This window comes from Acinonyx jubatus, chromosome F2, assembly GCF_027475565.1.
Source record: "Acinonyx jubatus isolate Ajub_Pintada_27869175 chromosome F2, VMU_Ajub_asm_v1.0, whole genome shotgun sequence".
In the NCBI taxonomy this organism is placed as follows: Eukaryota; Metazoa; Chordata; class Mammalia; order Carnivora; family Felidae; genus Acinonyx; species Acinonyx jubatus.
This window is the reverse complement of record NC_069394.1, coordinates 27434227-27454566: the sequence shown is the minus strand read 5'-3', so window position 1 is coordinate 27454566 and position 20340 is coordinate 27434227. Positions and strand designations below refer to the sequence as shown.

General features: G+C 34.5%; 1 long non-coding RNA gene across 1 annotated transcript in view; it reads right to left on the bottom strand.

Annotated features, from left to right (window-relative positions):
• LOC128312843 (uncharacterized) overlaps positions 1-18238 on the bottom strand; it is a 161431-nt gene extending 143193 nt beyond the window's left edge. Inside the window, exon 1 of the long non-coding RNA XR_008292660.1 lies at positions 18153-18238. This is a non-coding gene — a long non-coding RNA (uncharacterized LOC128312843). The remainder of the gene's footprint in view (positions 1-18152) is intronic.
• Between the last annotated feature and the right edge of the window lie 2102 nt (positions 18239-20340).

Sequence of the window (20340 nt, the reverse complement as noted above, 5' to 3'; positions counted from 1 at the left end):
CATAATACTTCTGCTTTTTTATATTGAGGTCTTAATCCACTCCTATATGATAAACTGTTTAGTGATGTAATTCACATTTTGTCCCTTTATCTATAATTTTCAGGAACTAGTAAAATGTGGGTATTTAATAATGTTAGACAACACAAGTCAGACAGACACCCAGTCATTTCAATAGCACTGACTCCATGCAGAAGCCAATTTAAAGTGCTCACAGAAGGTCATTTAAGAAAACGTGGGAACTACACATGATCATGTTAAAAATAGCACTAAATTAATATTGACAGAAAATGTATAAATAATGATATGTGTTTCAACATTAAAACTACTTTTCAGTTAATTTTCTACCTTAAAGCTGCAAGAACTATGACATCTTATCCCAACTAGGAATAGGACTGCTAAACAACTGCTGACAAGAATATACAGTCTTTTTTTTTTTTGAGATTTACATAAATTCTTTTAAAAAAATGTTTATTTCTGGGGCGCCTGTGTGGCTCAGTTGGTTAAAGTGTCCAACTTCGGCTCAGGTCACGATCTCACGATTCTTGAGTTCAAGCCCCATGTTGGCTCCATGCTGACAGCTCGGAGCCTGAAGCCTGCTCTGGATTCTGTGTCTCCCTCTCTCTCTGTCTCTGCCCTGCTTGCTCTCTCTCTCTCTCTCTCTCTCTCTCTCTCTCTGTCTCTCTAAGAGAAGGACAGAGGGAGAGAGAGAATCCCAAGCAGCTTCTGCACTGTCAGTATAGGGCCCAGTGTGGGGCTCAAACTTACAAATTAGAGATCATGACCTGAGCCAAAATCAAGGACTGAGTCATCCAGCCGCCCCAAGATATACATTAGTTCTTGAAAGCTATGATCTGGGTCAAAAATACTGTGAGTCTTTGGTGTTAGGTATCTTCTCTAATGTTTGACTTCAGCTAGTTTCCATATCATACCCCTAAGAACCTTACCTCTATCTAAATATACTCACATACAAAAGGAGACTATAAGTTCCCTCAGTTAAAAAATATTCCATGTAATTTCTAATTAATAAATTAATCATCAAAAGGCAAGAGACAAAAGGAAAATTTTGAAATACAAGAACACTAATATTGAAAATTTAATATCTACTCCTTGAGTTCCAATTGTTGTTCAATTCAATTTAATTTTTTTTAAATTTTTTAATGTTTTATTTATTTTGAGAGAGAGAGCGCGAGAGAGAAGGAGCACAAGTGGGGGAAGGGCAGAGAGAGAGGGAGACAGAATCCGAAACAGGCTCCAGGTTCTGAGCTGTCAGCACACAGCCTGACGTGGGGCTTGAACTCAAGAACTGTCAGATCATGACCTGAGCCAAAGTCAGACGCTTAACCGACTGAGCCACCCAGGCACCTCCAATTCTACTTAATTTGTAAAGCTCCACCAAATAGGATATCTATGAAGTCACTTGAGTCACTCATGATTGACTTTTTCCTAAATGTTTTCCCACTGAGGCATTTATTATGATTATCTTATTAAAAACAGCATTAACAACAAGCCCAGTTAAATGAATATTAATATTGTACGCCTTACATTCATTCAATCTATCAATGAGAGAACTGTTATATTACAATTACTATAACTCTCAATGAAGAAAGGAGAGTGTATTCAAAAAATGGTGCTGAAATAATTAGACACCCATATGCAAAAATTTGGTGCTACACAGAACTTACTATGTACATCAAATGTAATTCACAATGGAATACGAACACATAAATGCAAAACTATAAAACATCTAGAATAAAACATAGGAGAATATCTATGTACTTTGGGTGTGGTAATAAATTTTAAGATATAACACCAAAAAATTCATGAAAGAAAACAGTTGATAAGCTAGATTTCATCAAAATGTAATGGTTCTCCTCTGTGAGAAACACTGTTAAGAGAATGATAAAACAAGTCCTAAATGGAGAAAAAATATTTGCAAAATGCTTATTTGATAAAAGACTTGTATCCAAAATATACAAAGAGCTCTTAATATTCAATTATAAGACAATAAACCAAGTTAAAAATTCACTAACATATGGTCAGACACCTCATCAGAAAACATTTACATATGGCAAACAAACTTATAAAAGTATGCTCAACACCATTTGTCACTAGGGATGCAAGCTCAAAAAGAAACAGGGTCACCTGGGTAGCTCAGTCAGTTGAGCATCTGACTTCGGCTCAGGTCATGATCTCACGGTTTGTGAATTTGAGCCCTTCGTCAGGCTCTGTGCTGACAGCTCAGAGCCTGGAGCCTGCTTCAGATTCTGCGTCTCCCTCTCTCTCTTCCCCTCCCTTGCTCATGCTCTGCCTTAGACTCTCAAAAATAAATAAACATTAAGAATTTTTAAATTAAAAAAATGTTTATTAAAAAATAAAATAAAAAACAGATAAAAATGAAACACCTCTACATAATTGTTACAACAATATTTTTATTAATAACTGATTATTAATAAACTGACTAATAAACTGACAATACCAAATGCTGGTGAGGATGAACAGCCACAGGAACTCTTATTCAAGGTATAACCTCTTTGGAAGACAGTTTGGTGGTGTCTTCCATAGCTGAACATAATTTTATCAAAAGATCTAACAACTGTACTCTTAGGAATCAAAAGATTTAGCCAACTTTTGAAACCATATGTTCATACAAAAACCTGCACATAACTATTTTTGGTAGTTTTTTTCATAATCACCCCAAACTGGAAGTGAGCAAGATATCCTCCAATAAGTGAATGCATATAAAAACATTGTTACATCCATACAAAGGCGTACTTACTATACAAGGATAAAAAGGTATGCATTCTCAATCCATACAAAGATATGGATGAGTCCTAAATGCATATAGGTAGGTGAAAGAAGCCTCTCTGAGAAGGTTGCATATGGAAAATATGTATGGAATTCTGTAAAATAAAACTATAGAAGTAGAAAGAGATCAATGATTGTCAGCATTCCAAACAAGAGGGGGATTAGATAAAGCACAAGAGATGTTAGAAGGTCATGAAACTACTCCGTATGAAGCTGTAATGATTGTACGCACTTGTCAATACTAACAGGAATTTATAACACCATTGTGAACTACAACAGAAATACTGAAAACTAAGATATGCAAATTAAAATAAATACTTTCTTAGGACTTTGACAGATCCCAGGATAGAATGCAAAATGTGACAAAATTATTTTAATGAATGACAAATGTAAGGGAAAACTTCATTGAAGTGTGTGTGTCTCTGAGGGAGGAAGTGATAACCAAACTAACTTTGCAGATGAATGGCATATGAAAGAATAAAGGTACAGAGAACTATCATTGGCACCATTCTCTAGCTGATAAAGTTGTTTCTTGGTGGAATATGAATTGTCAAGTCTGGACCCATACATGTATACTTAAAATGAGCAATTAAGGAAGGGATAGTGGATGATGGGAGCAAGGTTTCTCAAATTTGGATTGTGAGGTTATAGGTAAGCAAAGGGAAGAGTCTAGAATGATCCACCTGGTAATGGATCAGAGTTTGAGACATCAATATAAACTCATGTTTAGCTTAATAATGATACAGTGATTACATATAAAAATTTTTATGGATATGTATTTGAAGGTGGGTTAGTATACACACATATATCTGCTCTGTCAGCTAAAAGGGCCTAGAAACAGGAACATCCCAGAAGCAAAAGGTAAACCTGGTTTTCAGATCTTGGTTTCAAGCACCATGCTACTCTAAAAGCAACCAGGAAAACTTAGAGAAAAGTTTGATCTTAGGACAGACGCCAGAAATACACAAGATGAGGCTGGAACATTTTGTAATGTCAGAAAGCAAGGAAGTGTTCAAATGAAAAAACAATGATGGACAGGAGCCAAATGAAAGAGCTCCTAATAAGGAAGCTAGGGAAAAAAAAAAACCTGAACAACAAAAAATTAAATGAAAATGAACTTTAAAATGCAGCTAAACATAGATAACCTCTTCCAAAATTATAAATGAAAGCTGAAAGAGTTCATGAGGAAAATTTTAAAAAAAGTAATATTCAAATAAGGTTGAAAATTCTTCACAGTATATGTTCTAGAAAAATTCAAGAACTATATAGGACTTTACATATTTATAATTCCATAGTAAATTCATTTATTTTTATAACCCAAGTTTCCTAAAATATATTTGGTCACAGAATTTTTTTTTGCATAAAATCTGTTAAATCCCCAAATATACTGGTCTTCAAAACAGGCAGTCAGATTCTTAAAAAATGCTGTTCTAGAGGTTAAAGAGTCCAGTACAATATATATTAAGCTCATCAAAAGAGTTTAATTACCAGGAAAATATATGTCAAGTTCATGAAAAGTGTCCAATAACCACAGGCAAAGGTTTAAAATAACTGTGATAAAAAAAAAATCATACCAAGCATATAGCCAAAGAACCAAAACCAACTCACCAAACAAAAATCATTAAGCAAAACAAAACAAAACAAAAAACCCTCAAACAAAACATAACATACCTTCAAAGGAAACCAAACTCATAGTGTATCCAGAATTTTTTCTGTGTACCACTAGATGCTGGAAGCCAAGAATTGACCCAAATTATTTAAAACCAAAAATCCAGAATTTGTGGTGCTCCCATGTGACTTCCCATTAAGGCAAAGCAAATGTTCAAATTCTCATTTTCCAGGCATCATGAAGCATACATCATTTCTTTCCATATCTTTCTAGTCAGATCCATCTTTTCTCAAAATTATGTGTTTGTCTTTTTAAAATGATATATACTATTGGGGCGCCTGGGTGGCGCAGTAGGTTAAGCATCCGACTTCAGCCAGGTCACGATCTCACGGTCCGTGAGTTCGAGCCCCGCATCGGGCTCTGGGCTGATGGCTCAGAGCCTGGAGCCTGTTTCCGATTCTGTGTCTCCCTCTCTCTCTGCCCCTCCCCCGTTCATGCTCTGTCTCTCTCTGTCCCAAAAATAAATAAAAAAAGTTGAAAAAAATTAAAAAAAAATGATATATACTAAAGTTTGAAGACAAATAGTTTAGGAGAAATATATATTTTCAATAAAGTTCTATTATGTGTATATCTGTAGAAGTACAACTGATGTCTGGAAATGTAATTTTTTCATTGCTATATACTCCACATCATTAAGTTTAGTGCCAGGTAGCACTCCAGTATATATTTTTATTGTTTTCTGTTAAAAAGATAATGTTATCATTATAAATTAAGTCAGTGTTGGGAGAAAATAACCATCTAAATGATATATCATAAATAACTCTTGAAATGCTTTTTATCCTGTGTTTTTATCCTCAATAGGCTTAACTGTAGTAAAGTTAAAACAACAAGAATTGCTTAGTGAGATATATAGTCACAATATCAACTATTTTATCTCAATGTTAGTCCTATGTACCTTTTTTGGTCATTTAAAAAATTTTTTTTAATGTTTACTTATTTTCGAAGGACAGAGAGACAGAGCGTGAGTGGAGGAGGGGCAGAGAGAGAGAGAGAGAGAGAGAGAGACAGAAGACAAAGCAGGCTCCAGGCTCTGAGCTGCCAGCACAGAGCCTGACACAGGGCTTGAACCCACAAACCGTGAGATCATGGCCTGAGCCTAAGTTGGACACTCAACCGACTGAGCCACCCAGGTGCCCGCTTTTTAAAAAAATTTTTTTAATGTTTATTTATTTCCAAAGGAGAGGGAGACTGTCGTTTAATACATAGACTATGGATCTACATTTTGTCAGACACTGCATAAAGTACTTAAAGTATAAGAGACTGTTCCTTTCTCAAAGAGACTCTCAGAGGTGAGAAGCATAATAATTAATATATAATATATGGAGTAGCAAGTTACAAATATGCTCAGATTTTTATGAGGGCAGAGGAAATCATTACATCAAAAGTTCACAATAAAATACATTCAGACATAACACAGTAATTCTTGCCTTCTGTCCTTTGCAGCAAGCTCACTCAGGCATTTCTTCTGAAGGCAATATGGCAGAATCTTATGTGGCAGTTTGTACCTTATCAAATCAGGAAGTTGTATCAGTAGATGTCACACTTTAGCCTATGTCTTACATGATGAATGGGACATAACAGGTAGAAGCAAACTGAAGGATACTTAAATAAGAGCAACTCACGAAAGGCAGAAAAGATCATTGTTTTCATCGAAGGACATGTAGTGTTTTCTGTGCAAAGAGTAGTTTTGTTCAGGGAAGAATAGGATGCAAGGCTGAATATCAATAGTGTCATATTGTAAATGCCTTTGTTGGTTGTAAGGGGTTTGCTTGCCAAAGGAAGCTACTAAAATGTTTTTAACCAAAAGGAAAAAAAAAAGAATCATTAAAGAGACAGGAGGAGGCAGTATATAAAATGGAAAGATAAAATGCAAGTATATAAAATGCAAGTAGGGAAATTTATTCTGCTGCTACTATTTTAGTGGTCTAGGTAGGATAATGGACTAAAATATCAGTGGGAATGAGTGAAAGATTAGGGTGTTAAGACACACTTTGGAAATATAATGAAAATGACTGGAGCTGGGTTAAACGGTGACTGGTGTAGAGGTAAAGTGCCTTATAAGGTGGTAGAGAGAGCAGGAGAAAGAATTTTGTGAGACATGATTATAAAGCAGGCTTTGAGGGAAGTTTAGTTGGAAGACATGTACCAAGTGGTTAGGTATATGATTCGGAACTACAAATCTACCTATTGGAATCTCCAAGTATAAAGCAAGTAATTGAAACCAAGTCATAGAGTATCAGCTATTGCCCAGGGAAGGAGATCTTTTGAAAAGTAGAAAACCCATTCACGAAATATATTGAATTTCTACATCATTTTTGTCCTTCTAAAAGTAAGTTCCTATGTATATTTTAATAAGGCATATTTATAATTATCAAGCTATATTCTAATAATCAAGTAATTGTTCTACTTCCATCATTATGATTATGAAAGAGAAGTATGCAGTTTGCCTATGCATCTATTTGCCACAGGGTCATAATGAGATATCATGAATTTCTCCCAGTTACTACCCAAAGTAGTTTGCTCACATCAATCTGCTAGTTGCGTGATCCTTCAGTCAACAAAATCAAAAGGGGGGAGGGAATCTGATGACATGTATGGCCCCATTCAAATTGAACACGCAAATCACTTACCAAAATATTGATTTCAGTGATATTTATGTTCACATTTGATAATGATATAATAGCTCACACATGACATTTATTTCCCTTCAAAGTGTGTAATTATATTTACTACTTTTCAAGTGAAAAATCAAAGAACAGTTGTAAGAATTAAGAGTACGTGTTCTGGTAAGTAAATAAAAATCCAAATTTTTTCCCTAGTTTTACTGAGGTACAATTGACATAGAAAACCCAAAATTTATTACAGATACAGGATTTAATTTTCTAATGTAATAAGTAGTCCAACAGTATATAGTACTGCCTGTGTTGGTTTCATGGTTCAATGATATCAAAGCTGATGTACATAATTCTTTTAGTATTTTTCCCATAGTTGCCAGAGTGACTACTGCAGTCCCAGATACCCCACCCCATTCACCTTCAAGAAAGGAACATGGAAAAACTGGGAAGAGCTCCTTCAGTTACCTTTGTCTCTTTTTATAAGGGCAATAAGGGCATTAAAAGCTCTCTGTACTATTCCTAACCAGCTTCCAGTCACTTCTCATGGATTGCAAAGCAAGGAAAACTGAGAAATGGAAGGCTTTTGGCCTTCCAGTTTGTATTGAAGGAAGTTAGACAAAGGAACTGAAAAAGGTTTTGGAGAGCAAACTGAAAGTATCTTCAACAGTGTTATAAAACATGAAAATATTCTGTTAGGTTTAAATTTCGTTCTCAGGAAGTTTTGGAACCATAACACACAAAGTGCATACTCAGGATACATAAACGTAAATATTAGATATTATATCAATTAGTAATGTCACTTTTGTAGTATGCCATCTTCACTACATTAGAAATCAGAAATATTTTACTTTTCAAACTGTCAGCCTCATCCTTTCTGCTAATTTTTACTTCTCATGCACAATTTAATCTTAAACGTTAACAACATACTGTTATTTCAATGAATGATTCCAGGCTGCAGTTAAAAAGCACACTGGGCAAACAATCAGAAAACCCATATGTGAATTCTAGATTTTTTTACTCACTGGATTATGAACCTTAGCAAGTCAATAAAGCTCTCTGCACACACTTTCGTCATTTATAAAAATAGGATGCTATTGTCTCTACCTACTTCAAAGAGTCTCTCTAAGAATTAAAGGGAATAATTTATGTGAAACTATTGTAAGATGTAAGGAACTTAATAAATTTTTGATACTGCTATTTTTAGAGAAAATATGACTTATTTAATATTTTGAGTTATTAATGAAAATATATTAATTATCTGGGGACGTAAATATTCTTCCATAGCAGAGGTATATCACTTTGAATTAAAATAATGCATACTCCAATATATTTAGTTAGCATCTATAGGCTCTGGAGATCATGGGCAGCTAAGCAGATTCAGAATGAATGTGAAATTTGATGGTGGGGATGATAGAAATAAAATCCTGAACACAGTCTAGAACAATATATCCGGAGTAATGTTGTGGCATATGTCATGCTAAATCTTTAAGAAAGCCTGGATTATTACAGGGAATTACATTAAAAAACTAATCAGTAAAGATTTAGCTTAATATACATTTTGCCTACGATTGTCACTACTTTGACTTTCTCACATCAGAATCAAAATAGGCTTTGAATAACTAAAAACACATTTAATGCTGTGAATTTTAATAATGTATTTTGTTAAACCTTTGACATTATTAAATGACAGTATGTGATTTTAAGCATATTAACATACATTTAAAAGAGGGTTTACTGAGTCTTATTATTGGGTTATATAATTAGAGTTTGTAAATTCAGTGAGTATTATAATGTCCACTTATGACAGGCTCATAATAAAATTAATATGTACCTATAAAAGCTCAAATAGAAAACCTAAGTCTGCTGTTCAATCACTGTGTAAGAACATTCCTTTCTCAAACCATTTAATTGATTGCAAAAGTGTCCTTATGCCTTTATCAATCTGTTTTTGAACAATTAAATAACTAGGTATTTAACAGCTTTTATATTAAAAAGGAAAACTGATAATACTGCAGTGATAAATTATGACTGAGCAAATAATAAATAAAACATTATTGTTATTCTATTTTATAGCAAAAGCCACCATTTAAATACCTTAGAAAGGCAACAAGCTGGAAATCCACTTATCTCTCAATATGTCTGAAATAGCCACTTTTTCTACAACAGGAAGATGGATCAATATTTCTTTGTAACAGCATATGATAGGTAGTTAGCTCGCATTAGGGCTGTGTTAAAACATAAAACACTGTTCCTTTAAATACTAGAACCATATTCAAGTGGAGAAAAACTTACAAAGGAGAGACACCTGCTGCTGTTTTTGCTGAAGTGTATTTGCCTGAAAGGTAAGATTACTCTCTGCCTTTTTGCTTTGTATCTTAGCCATGGGATAAACCTCTAATCCCAATTGATCCCTTTGGCAAGAGAAGATTTATAGAACAATGAAAGGGAAATGTTTGAAAATTACCTAAGAGATGTAGTAATGCATATGCACCAACATTTCAAAAAGAAAAATTTTGAAAATAGAAGCTTGTACAATCCAGGTTTTTGTATAAAATGCATATAACTTTTTCAGCTTTTATTACTACGACCATGACCCTACAACCTCTCAACATTTGTTCATGCTAACTCTGCTTTACACACACATATACAGACACAAACAAATGTATGTATACTCCCGTTACTTTTGCTCTATTCTGTCTTCAGAAGATTCATACTAATCCCCATACTCAAGAGGAGGGGATCACACATGGGGCATGAACACAAAGGGGCACTTCAAAAACTGCCCTCACAGGTATTAACTTTATGGAAATTTACTTTTTTAAAAATTGGATGTGGTATATAGGTTCAGGTAATAAACAGACATCATAAACTTATGGAGTCACACTATAATACTTCCCCCCCACCACCAAAAAGGAGAAATAGCATATGAAGTACTGAATTTTTATACCTACTAGAGACTTATCTAAAATTTGCTTCAGAAACTTTGATTTTAGATGTATAATGAGGAGAGTGAACTTGTTCCTCTGGGGTCTGGAGCTGTGGCTCAAAGTAATATCGGTAAGTGTAAAATATATTTGAAGTTGCATATTTTATTTTAACATTGATGTAATTACCTTAAATAATATATGTGAATTTTTAATATTAGAAATGTATTTTTCCCAAACTTTCAGTAAAAGTTGACAACTGCTGGAAAAGTCGGCATGGACTCATGTCTTCTAGGGACACATATTTCTAAAATGCATAAATCCAAAGGAACATAGATTTTGAAAAGCCCAGACTTTGCAAGACCCATAGAAAGGAATGGAATTATACTTTACGTGGGGCGTCTGGGTGACTTAGTCAGTTAAGCGTCTGACTTCGGCTCAGGTCATGGTCACGAGGTTTGTGAGTTCCAGCTCCATGTCAGGCTCCATGCTGACAGTGTGAAGCCTGCTTGGGATTCTCTCTTTCCCCCCTCTCTTTCTCTGCCCCTCCCCCCCATTTGTGCATGCTCTCTCTCTCACAAATAAATAAATAAACATTAAAAAAATTCTACTTTTAGCTATGTTTCAAAATGTCTTAAAATATAATAAGGAACAATAAAAGTATTATTTTAGAAATTTATGTATTTTTAAACTGCATATGTACTTTAATAACGTGATATGGCTCTAATTGTTCTATTCATGATATTCATATGGTGGAGTGTAGAAACCCAGTAAATGAGCATATTATAATAAGGAGTTAGTTAGCGTAATGGCACATTATATACAACACTATCTAATGTTATAATAACTATATGTAATAAGAAGTTAGCTATTATACTAGGTATTAGTTGAATTTCTGTCATTGTTTCAATTTAGACTTATACTTCTGAGATTGTGAAATTTGGAGAGTAGAGGTTACAATTTACACTGTTTATTTTTTCTCAGATTTTTGTGATCTTATATGGGGAAAAAAAGGTGAATTTTGTATTTATTTAAATTACCATTTTTAGCAAGAAATGGGCAGTGGTTGAGAGAATAAACAGCGTTAATAAATGTCAATTAAAGCTAAACTAAGGTTGCAGAGAATGTGTACAGAGATGCCTTAACTGGGAAAGACAACACTAGGTGTCTTTCTCAGTAGTAGAGAGTATAAAGTGAAATACCTTGTTCATTTTCTTTTCCATTGTAGAAGAAATATTTCAATATGATTTAGATCATTGAACTCCTGAAATACCACAAATAGGGAAGGCCTCTTTTTGCAGAGTTTATTATCATGTCCTTGAGATATGGGACTTACTAGGACATGCATTATAATTGTTCACTTTTGGTTAATCAGTTCTGATTAACATGCTATTATTGGTACAGTAAAATCATGTGATGCTCTGTGGAATATCAACATGTTAAAGGTCCATAGATTGTAGTATGATAGAGAGTTGAAAAGTCAGCATATCTTAGGAAAGAGAGTAACTGCACTGCTCTCCTACTATCCTTCTTATAAATAAGTGATTTTCAACTTTTTTTTCTTATCACGGAAATAAGCTTTACCACAGTGTTTGCAGTAATGTCTGCATTATTTTACATTCCCACCAGCAATGTATGAGAGTTTCAGTTTCTAATCATCCTCTCCAATACTTGATAATACTTGATTTTGTCATTATTTTTAATGTTAGCCATTCTATTGGGTATGCAGGTATATCGGATTGTGTCTTTATTTTGCATTTTCCGAACAATTAATGATGTTGAGCATCTTTTCATGGTCTTATTTCTGGACTATTAATCTCTTCCTTTGTTCTATATATCTATCCTAATGCCAGCATCATAATGTCTTGATTATTTATTTTCATTGAAGGTTTTGAAGCCAGATATTGTAAATTCTTTTCAAGACTGTTGTCAATTATTCTAAGTACTTTGAATTTGAAAATCAGTTTCTCAGTTTCTACAAAAAAGTCTGCTATGATTTTAATAGTAAAAGCATTAAATCTCCACATATATTTAAAAGAATTGCCACCTTAAAATTATTGTGACCTCTGATCCATGCACATGGTATAATTTCTCCAAGCATTTGCATCTTCTTCAATATCTCTCAGCATTGTGTTGTATGTACTTTGCAGTGCTATATGTCATTTTTCAAGTTATTTCAAAGTATATTATAATTCTTGATATTACTGCAAACTGAATTGCTTTTTTAAGTGATGGACTCTTTCTTGTAAGAATACAAACATGCAATTGCTTATGCACATTAACAGCATATGCTGTAACCCTACTGACTTTACTTACTAGCTCTAGATTTTTGTTTTAGTTTGGGAAGAAAAGAAGTTTAGCAAATTCCTTAAGATTGAATACAACATGGACATATCAATTTAAATGAAAACTATTTTATTTATTGTTTTTCTTTCAAATTTACACATTTAGTTTATTTTTTTATCTCATTCACTGGCTAAGTATTTTGTTTTATTTTCATAAAAAAGGTCATTGCAGTAATTTCATTGAGAACTGATGGTAGCTTAGATTAAGGCATAACAATAAACATGGTGAAAGGACAGGATAATTTTTTTAAACATATTTTGAATGAATGCCAACTGGATTGAATATGGTTGGGAACAAAGAGCAATCAAGATCAAAGATGCTCCTTAAGTTGTGGTTCTGAGCACCTAGAGGAAGGGAATTAGCATTTACTAATATGATTTGAAAAACTGAAAGAGGAACCATTTTGGGGAGCTGGATAAAATCATAAGAGCAGTTCTGTACATGCTAAATTTGAGATGCCTGTAGATACATACGTAGAAATAAGTAGAAGGTAGTTGAATACACAGAACTAGACTTCAGGCAAGATGTTCTGCCTAGAGTTATAACTTTGGAAATGCTCAACACATGCATAGTCTTAAAGACAATAGATGCAGTGGAAAAGGCATTGTAGGACAAGGCTTAGGAAATTATAATGCAGAGTTTGTGAAGATGAAGAAGAAACAGCAAAGGAGATTGAGAAGGAGCTGCCAGAATATTAGAAGGAGAATGAAGACAGTAAAGTGGCACAGAAGTTCTTGAAGATGCCAGATGCTACTGTTGAATTTATGATGAAGAGAAATAGGAATTGGCTAGGGATTTAGCAATGTGGAGTTCACTGGCTACACTGTCAAGAGCTCTTTTGGGGAGATAAAGTTATATATTCCTCTGGCTCTTCATTGACTGTATTCTGAACATCTCCTTAGTGAATTATGCATTCTTTAAAACTTACTTATGTAAAAATATTCTGTTCTTTACTAGGCAGAGGAAAACATCTTTACTTGAATTGATTTTGTTTTCCACGGTAACTGGCACTTTATTTTACACATAATAAATGTTTGACAAATAAACAGATAATTGGTATCTGTTAAATCAAATTACATCAAAGGAAATTTGTAAATTAAGAGATACCATTAATTGGATTCAACAATAATGAAAAATATATGCCATGGTGATTATATTTTGTTTGATAATTATTTGTTAATTCACTGGAAGAGAATGCTGATTTTATAGTTCTTATTCTCCTAAAATCTCATCATTTAATAAATGAGTAAATAAATGTACTCATATTAAAATCAATATACTTATTAATATCCATATCTCACTGTTAGTACCAATAATGGGAAAAAAACATTTGGATGTTATGGGAAAAAAGACAAATAGAATATATTTATTAACTACCTAATAATAATACACCTTAATGATCAAGTTTCTAGGAACTGGAACATTTGAAAACAAGATGGTATCATAAACAACAAATATAGCATTAGGATTTTCTTTTTTTTTTCTTCTTTTCTCTTTCCTTTCCCTCCCCTCCCCTCCCCTCCCCTTCCCTTCTCTTTCCTTTCCTTTCCTTGCTTTTCTTTTCTTACCAAGATTACTGGGGAATTAATTATGTGCAGAAAATTATGAAAGTGCTGAGAGAAAATGACAGGAAATGAGGATATTAGAAGTGCCACACCTGGGATCTTCTAAGGGTTATTTAGTTAACATGACACAACCAAATGCCTGTGTGATGTGTAGGGCAATAAAGTAATAATCTTACTTATTTAAAGTAAGATGGTATGTAAGGTATGATAAAATAGAGAAGATGGGTTAGTGATTCTGTTGGAGACCAAATGACTATCTTGGGCAAGGTTGAAATTAATTTGCCTACTATAAGGAGATATTCTGTTGGAAATGGAAATTGGGTTTTGAAACATTTTCATTATATCCCTGGAACTTTCTATTTAAAATTTTTTTTAAGTTTATTTTTGAAAGAGAGAAAGAGAGTGAGTAGGGGAGGGGCAGAGAGAGATGGGAGAGAGAGAGAATCCCAAGTAGACTCTGCACTTTCAGCCCAGAGGCCAACACAGGGCTCAACCCCAGGAACCCTGAGATCATGACCCAAGCTGAAATCAAGAGTCAGATGCTTAACCGACTGAGCCACCCAGGTGTCCCTTAAAATTTTTATTGTATTGTGAACACTTAACAAAAGATCACCATTTTAAGAGATTTTGAAGAAATCAATATAGTATTGTTATCTGTAAGCACAGTGTTGTACAGCATATGTCTAGAACTTACTCATCTCGCACAATGGAAATTTTATACCTGCTGATTGATTAGCAACTATCATTTTTCCCTCTCCCCAGCTCCCGGCAACCACCATTCTACTCTCTGTCTCTATAAATATGACTATTTTAGGTACCTCATATAAATGGAATCATGCAATGTTTGTCCATCTGTGACTAGCTTATCTCATATAGCGCAATGTCCTCAAGGTTCACCCATATTGTCACATATGGCAAAACTTCCTTCCTTTTTAAGGCCAAATATTATTCCATTTTATATACATATTACATGTTTAATCCATTCATCTATTGATGGACATTTGGGTAATTTCTACATCTTGGGTATTGTGAACAGTACTGCAATGAACATGGCGATGCTAATAACTCTGAGATCCTGCTTTCAATTCTTTTAGATAAATACTCAGAAACATAGGAAGTTTTTCTTAATAGAGAAAAACATTTAAATTACTCTTACTGGACACTTTAGTATGTTCTGTGTCTAGCATAAATATATGCACAGATATATTTAACAATACCTTCAGAAGAAAATATTATTTAAAGCTATGATATCAATATGCGAGCATAAATAATTCATGCTGGTATGTTTAGAAAGTACACACTGTAATGTGACAGCAAACATCAGAAGCTAAATATAATGATTTTAATGACTTTCCTAGTTACTGAATTCCTAAAAGATTAAGAATACAAATTTGAAATGTTTGTAAATAAGGCACTTTAAACCAGTTCTCAAGGCTCAAAGAGGTGGAACCAATTTGTAATATAAACATCTTCTTTTCTTTTGTGGCTCTACAAAGATTACAATTCTGTATTACTATAATGCAATTTTACATGCTTTCCCTTGATGTGCCTACATAAGAAAGCCTGAAGAATTCATTCAATAGATTCAGTCATTTAAGCAGTGTCATTGTTTCTGGTAGAAGAGCCTCATAAGTATCATAAAAGCTCCAGCAGTCCACTTGGCAGGGATAAAAAAAAAAGGAGGGTAGGATTCCTTTGTTTCTTTCTCAAAGGTCAGCTGAGTTAAATATTTCTTTAACATTCAGCTGTGGCTAATTTGTAGTCTTTTCATACTGCCAGTATTGTACTGAATATGAAGTTTTCCCTCCCCATGTTGATAGTGTTTACATAAATTAAGACAGGGGGACATAGAACAAGTTATATAACAATCACAAACCTTCCATTATAAATTAAATAGGCTGAAGTTGCTCTAATCTGTGCCTCCTTTCAGCTACTGAATTTTCTCTTTCCTTTTACACTCTGTTTTCTCAAAAGAGTAGCTTACACATTGTTTAAACTTTCTCATAGGACTTTGTCTGCATTCTCTCCTTAACTCTGGACAATTGGGAGTGTTAAAGGCCAAGCTAACAATAATTTTCTGTTCTTGCATTCTCCATCTCTGCAGCTTTGAATATAGGTGCCCTTTTGCCCCATCCTCAAAGTCTGTCTTTCCATGCTTGCTTATTCTCAACCTTACAGGCCATCCCGTTTTCTTTGGCCATACTATTTACACGTGCCTTACTTCCCTTGTTAAGTGTTGTTTTCCTACAAGATGATGACCGTAGCCCTCTGTTTTTATTTTATTTTTCTCTTCTGAAAAAAGTAATTTCTTCCATAAATTTAGTAACAGGTGGGGAAAATTCAAAACATTATTTCCAATGCAGACCATGCACTTTAGCTCTGTGTTTCCATCACCTGCTCAATATTTATACATGCTGCCAGAGCCTTTAACAGTCAACCTGCCACAACTGAAAGAATCCCCATATGCACACATGCTAAGCAAACACTTTTTCATGAATTACATAAAAGACCTCAAGCCATGTTCCAAAATTTGTTCATGTTCAAAACATGAGGGATGTGTTTAGATTTAACATATGTGTAACACTTCCTTGTCAAGTTACTTTTATTTCCTATAAATTTATTGAATAAGCCCTCTCTATAACTATAGAGCTACTGATTCAGGACAGGCAGTCTTTTAGTTGCATTATTTTTACCAAAGGAATTATCTAACTAATTTCTTCCACAGCAGTCGGATGCTAACACAACTTGTCTGGCTTGCTAGCTACTTGATAGGGACATATTACTTAAGCTTTCACTGACTCTTTATCTGTAAAGTGAATATATCAATAATATGTAACTCATAGGACTGTTTTAATGAATTAAGGATAATATTGTGATATTACTTCTTTAGAGTGATAAAAGGTACTCAGTAAACTCTCAAAGTACTATAGTAACAAAATGATTCACCATAATAGTGTATTTGATTATTTTGTCTCACTATTTGATCACTTTCTATCTCATGTTATTTTGATACTCTCTTTTGAAAAGAATAAAGGTTTAGGGTGTTTTTTACCTCCTAAATGAATTAAAACTTAACATTATGCAATGCTCTTTATCCCTAGTAATCTTCCTAATTCTTTTTCTTTAATTTATGTATTATTGAGAGACAGAACATAAGCATGGGAGGGGCAGAGAGAGGGGGAGACACAGAATCTGAAGCAGGTTCCAGGCTCTGAGCTGTCAGCACAGAGTCCGACGCGGGGCTCGAACTCAGAAACTGCGAGATCATGACCTGAGCCAAAGTTGGATGCTTAACTCACTGAGACACCCAGGCACCCTGTAATCTTCCTAATTCTTAAGTCTTCTTTTTCTATAATTAATATAGCTACTTCACTTTTGTCTTGTTCTTTTTTTCAAATAATCTCTATGCCCAACATGGGGTTCAAACTCATGCCCTTGAGATCCAGAGTCACATGCTCTTCTGACTGAGCCAGGTGCCCCGTTTGTCTTGTTCTTGATCTTAGAGGGAAGATTTTCAGTTTCTCAACATTAAGCATGATACTAGCTGAGATTTTTTCTTAAACTATTTTTACCAGGCGGAGAAAGTTGCCTTCTATTCCCAGTTTATTAGGTGTGTTTATCATGATACAGTGCTGGTTCTGTCAAATGTTTTTTCTGTATTGATTGAAATGAACATGTGGCTTTTATCATTCATTCTATTAACGCAATGTATTATAGTGATTAAAAGTTGAGTATTAAGCCCTCCAAATTTGTTGGTTGCCCTTTTGTGATTTAGCAATGAATTCTTAGTTATGACATTAAAAGTACCAGCAACAAAGTCCTCAAATTTTGATGGCTGTGGAATATAAAACATGAACTACCCACTCATAAGGTCAAGTAGGCTTAGCAACAGTCTTTTATACAATGATGTTGCACCTGTTTTGTCCCGAGAATGTTTAAAGGCCACAAGTAAATTGGGTTAATGTGTACACCAGACTCCCCAAATCACCTATCTCAGATCACCAACATTTCTTTCTCAGCCTATATCTGTTTACTCATTTAAAATCCCAGATGAACTACCAGAAAAGGAAAAAAAAATCTTGAGTTGGCTGACAGATATATTGGCTCCATATGTTTGAAATTGCAAAAACATACTACATTCACAATAACTACACTTAAGGGTAACCTAGAAGGAGAGTGCTAAAGGGAAAACCTCCCCCGCCAATCTTTAAATAACACAGTCACTTACTTTGTATTCAGAGAGAAGTTGCTTGAAGTACAGACATACACAGACTTGAAGGCAGTGTCAAATGGCATGGCAGGTTTGTTGGGAGCTGGAAAGACGAAAATTAGATTATCAGGAACAAGGATGTTTGGAAAAGAAAGTATACAGATGGACATATTTAATTGGCAGAAAGCATGCACATAGCGGTGCCTAGGTGGCTCAGGAGGTTAAGCGTCTGACTCGCTTTTTCATTCATTGATTAGTTGATGGACATTTGGGCTCTTTCCATAATTTGGCTATTGCTGATAGTGCTGCTATAAACATTGGGATGCATGTGCCCCATCATGTCAGCATTTTTGTATCCTTTGGATAAATACCTATTAGTGTAATTTCTGGGTTGTAGAGTGGTGGTTTTTAATTTTTTGAGAAATCTCCATACTGTTTTCCAGAGTGGCTGCACCTGTTTGCATTTCCACCAACAGTGCAAAAGTTTTCCCTTTTCTCTACATCCTTGCCAACGTCTGTTGTTTCCTGACTTGTTAATTTTAGCCATTCTGACAGGTGTGAGGTGGTATCTTATTGTGGTTTTGATTTGTATTTCCCTGATGATGACTGATGTTGAGCATCTTTTCATGTGTCTATAAGCCATCTGGATGTCTTCTCTGGAAAAGTGTCTATTCATGTCTTCTGCCCATTTCTTCACTGGATTGTTTTTTGGGTGTTGAGTTTGATAAATTCTTTACAGATTTTGGATACCAGCCCTTTATTCTATATGTCATTTGCAAATATCTTCTCCTAGTCTGTTGGTTGCCTTTTGGTTTTGTTGTTTGTTTCCTTTGCAGTGCAGAAGCTCTTTACCTTGATGATGTCCCAATAGTTCCTTTTTGCTTTTGTTTCCCTTGCCTCTGAAGACATGTCTGGTAAGAAGTTACTGTGGCCAAGGTCAAAGAGGTTGCTGCCTGTTTTCTTCTGTAGGATTTTGTTGGTTTTCTGTCTCACATTTAGGTCTTTCATTCATTTTGAATTTACTTTTGTGTATGGTGTAACAAAGTGATCTAGTTTCATTCTTCTGCATGTTGCTGTCCAGTTTTTCCAACGCCATTTGCTGAAGAATCTTTTTTTCCACTGGATATTCTTTCCTGCTTTGTCGAAGATTACTTGGCCATACATTTGTGGGTCTATTTCTGGGTTCTCTATCCTGTTCCATTGATCTCTGTGCCTCTATTTGTGCCAGCACCATACTGTCTTGATGATTACAGCTTTGTAATTCAGCTTGAAGTCTGGAATTATGATGCCTCTAGCTTTGGTTTTCTTTTTTGGGATTGCTTTGGCTGTTTGGGGTCTTTTATTGTTCCATACAAAATTTAGAATTGTTTGTTCTAGCTTTGTGAAGCATGTTTGTTTTGTTTTGATAGAGAGTGCATTAAATGTGTAGATTGCTTTTGGTTGTATACACATTTTAGTAATGTTTGTTCTTCCAATCCATAAGCACTCAATGTTTTTCCATTGTTTTTGTGTGTCTTCTTCAGTTTCTTTCATAAGTATTCTATAGTTTTCAGCAAATAGATCTTTAACCTCTTTGGTTACCTTTATACCTAGGTATCTTATGGTTTTTGGTGCAATTGTAAATGGGATTCATTCCTTGATTTCTCTTTCTGCTGCTTCATTAATGGTGTATAGAAATGCAACTGATTTCTGTATGTTGATTTTATATCCCATGACTTTGCTGAATTCATGTATCAGTTCTAGCAGTTTTTTGGTTGAGTCTTTTGGGTTTTCTACCTAGACTATCAGGTTGTCTGCAAAGAGTGAAAGTTTGACTTCTTCCTCGCCAATTTTTATGCCTTTTGTTTCTTTTTGTTGTCTGACTCCTGAGGCTAGGACTTCCAGTACTAAGTCGAACAACAGTGGTGAGAACGGACATCCCTGTCATGTTCCTGACCTTAGGGGGAAAGCGCTCATCTTTTCCCAACTGATGATGATATTAGCTGTGAGTCTCTAATATATGGCCTTTATTATGCTGAGGCATGTTCCTTCTATACCTACTTTCTTGAAGGTTTTTATCAAAAAAGGATGCTGTATTTTTTTTCAAATGCTTTTTCTGCATCTATTGAGAGGATCGTGTGGTTCTTATCCTTTCTTTTATTAATGTGGTGTATCACATTGATTTGTGGACATTGAACCACCTCTGCAACTCAGCAACAAATCTCAC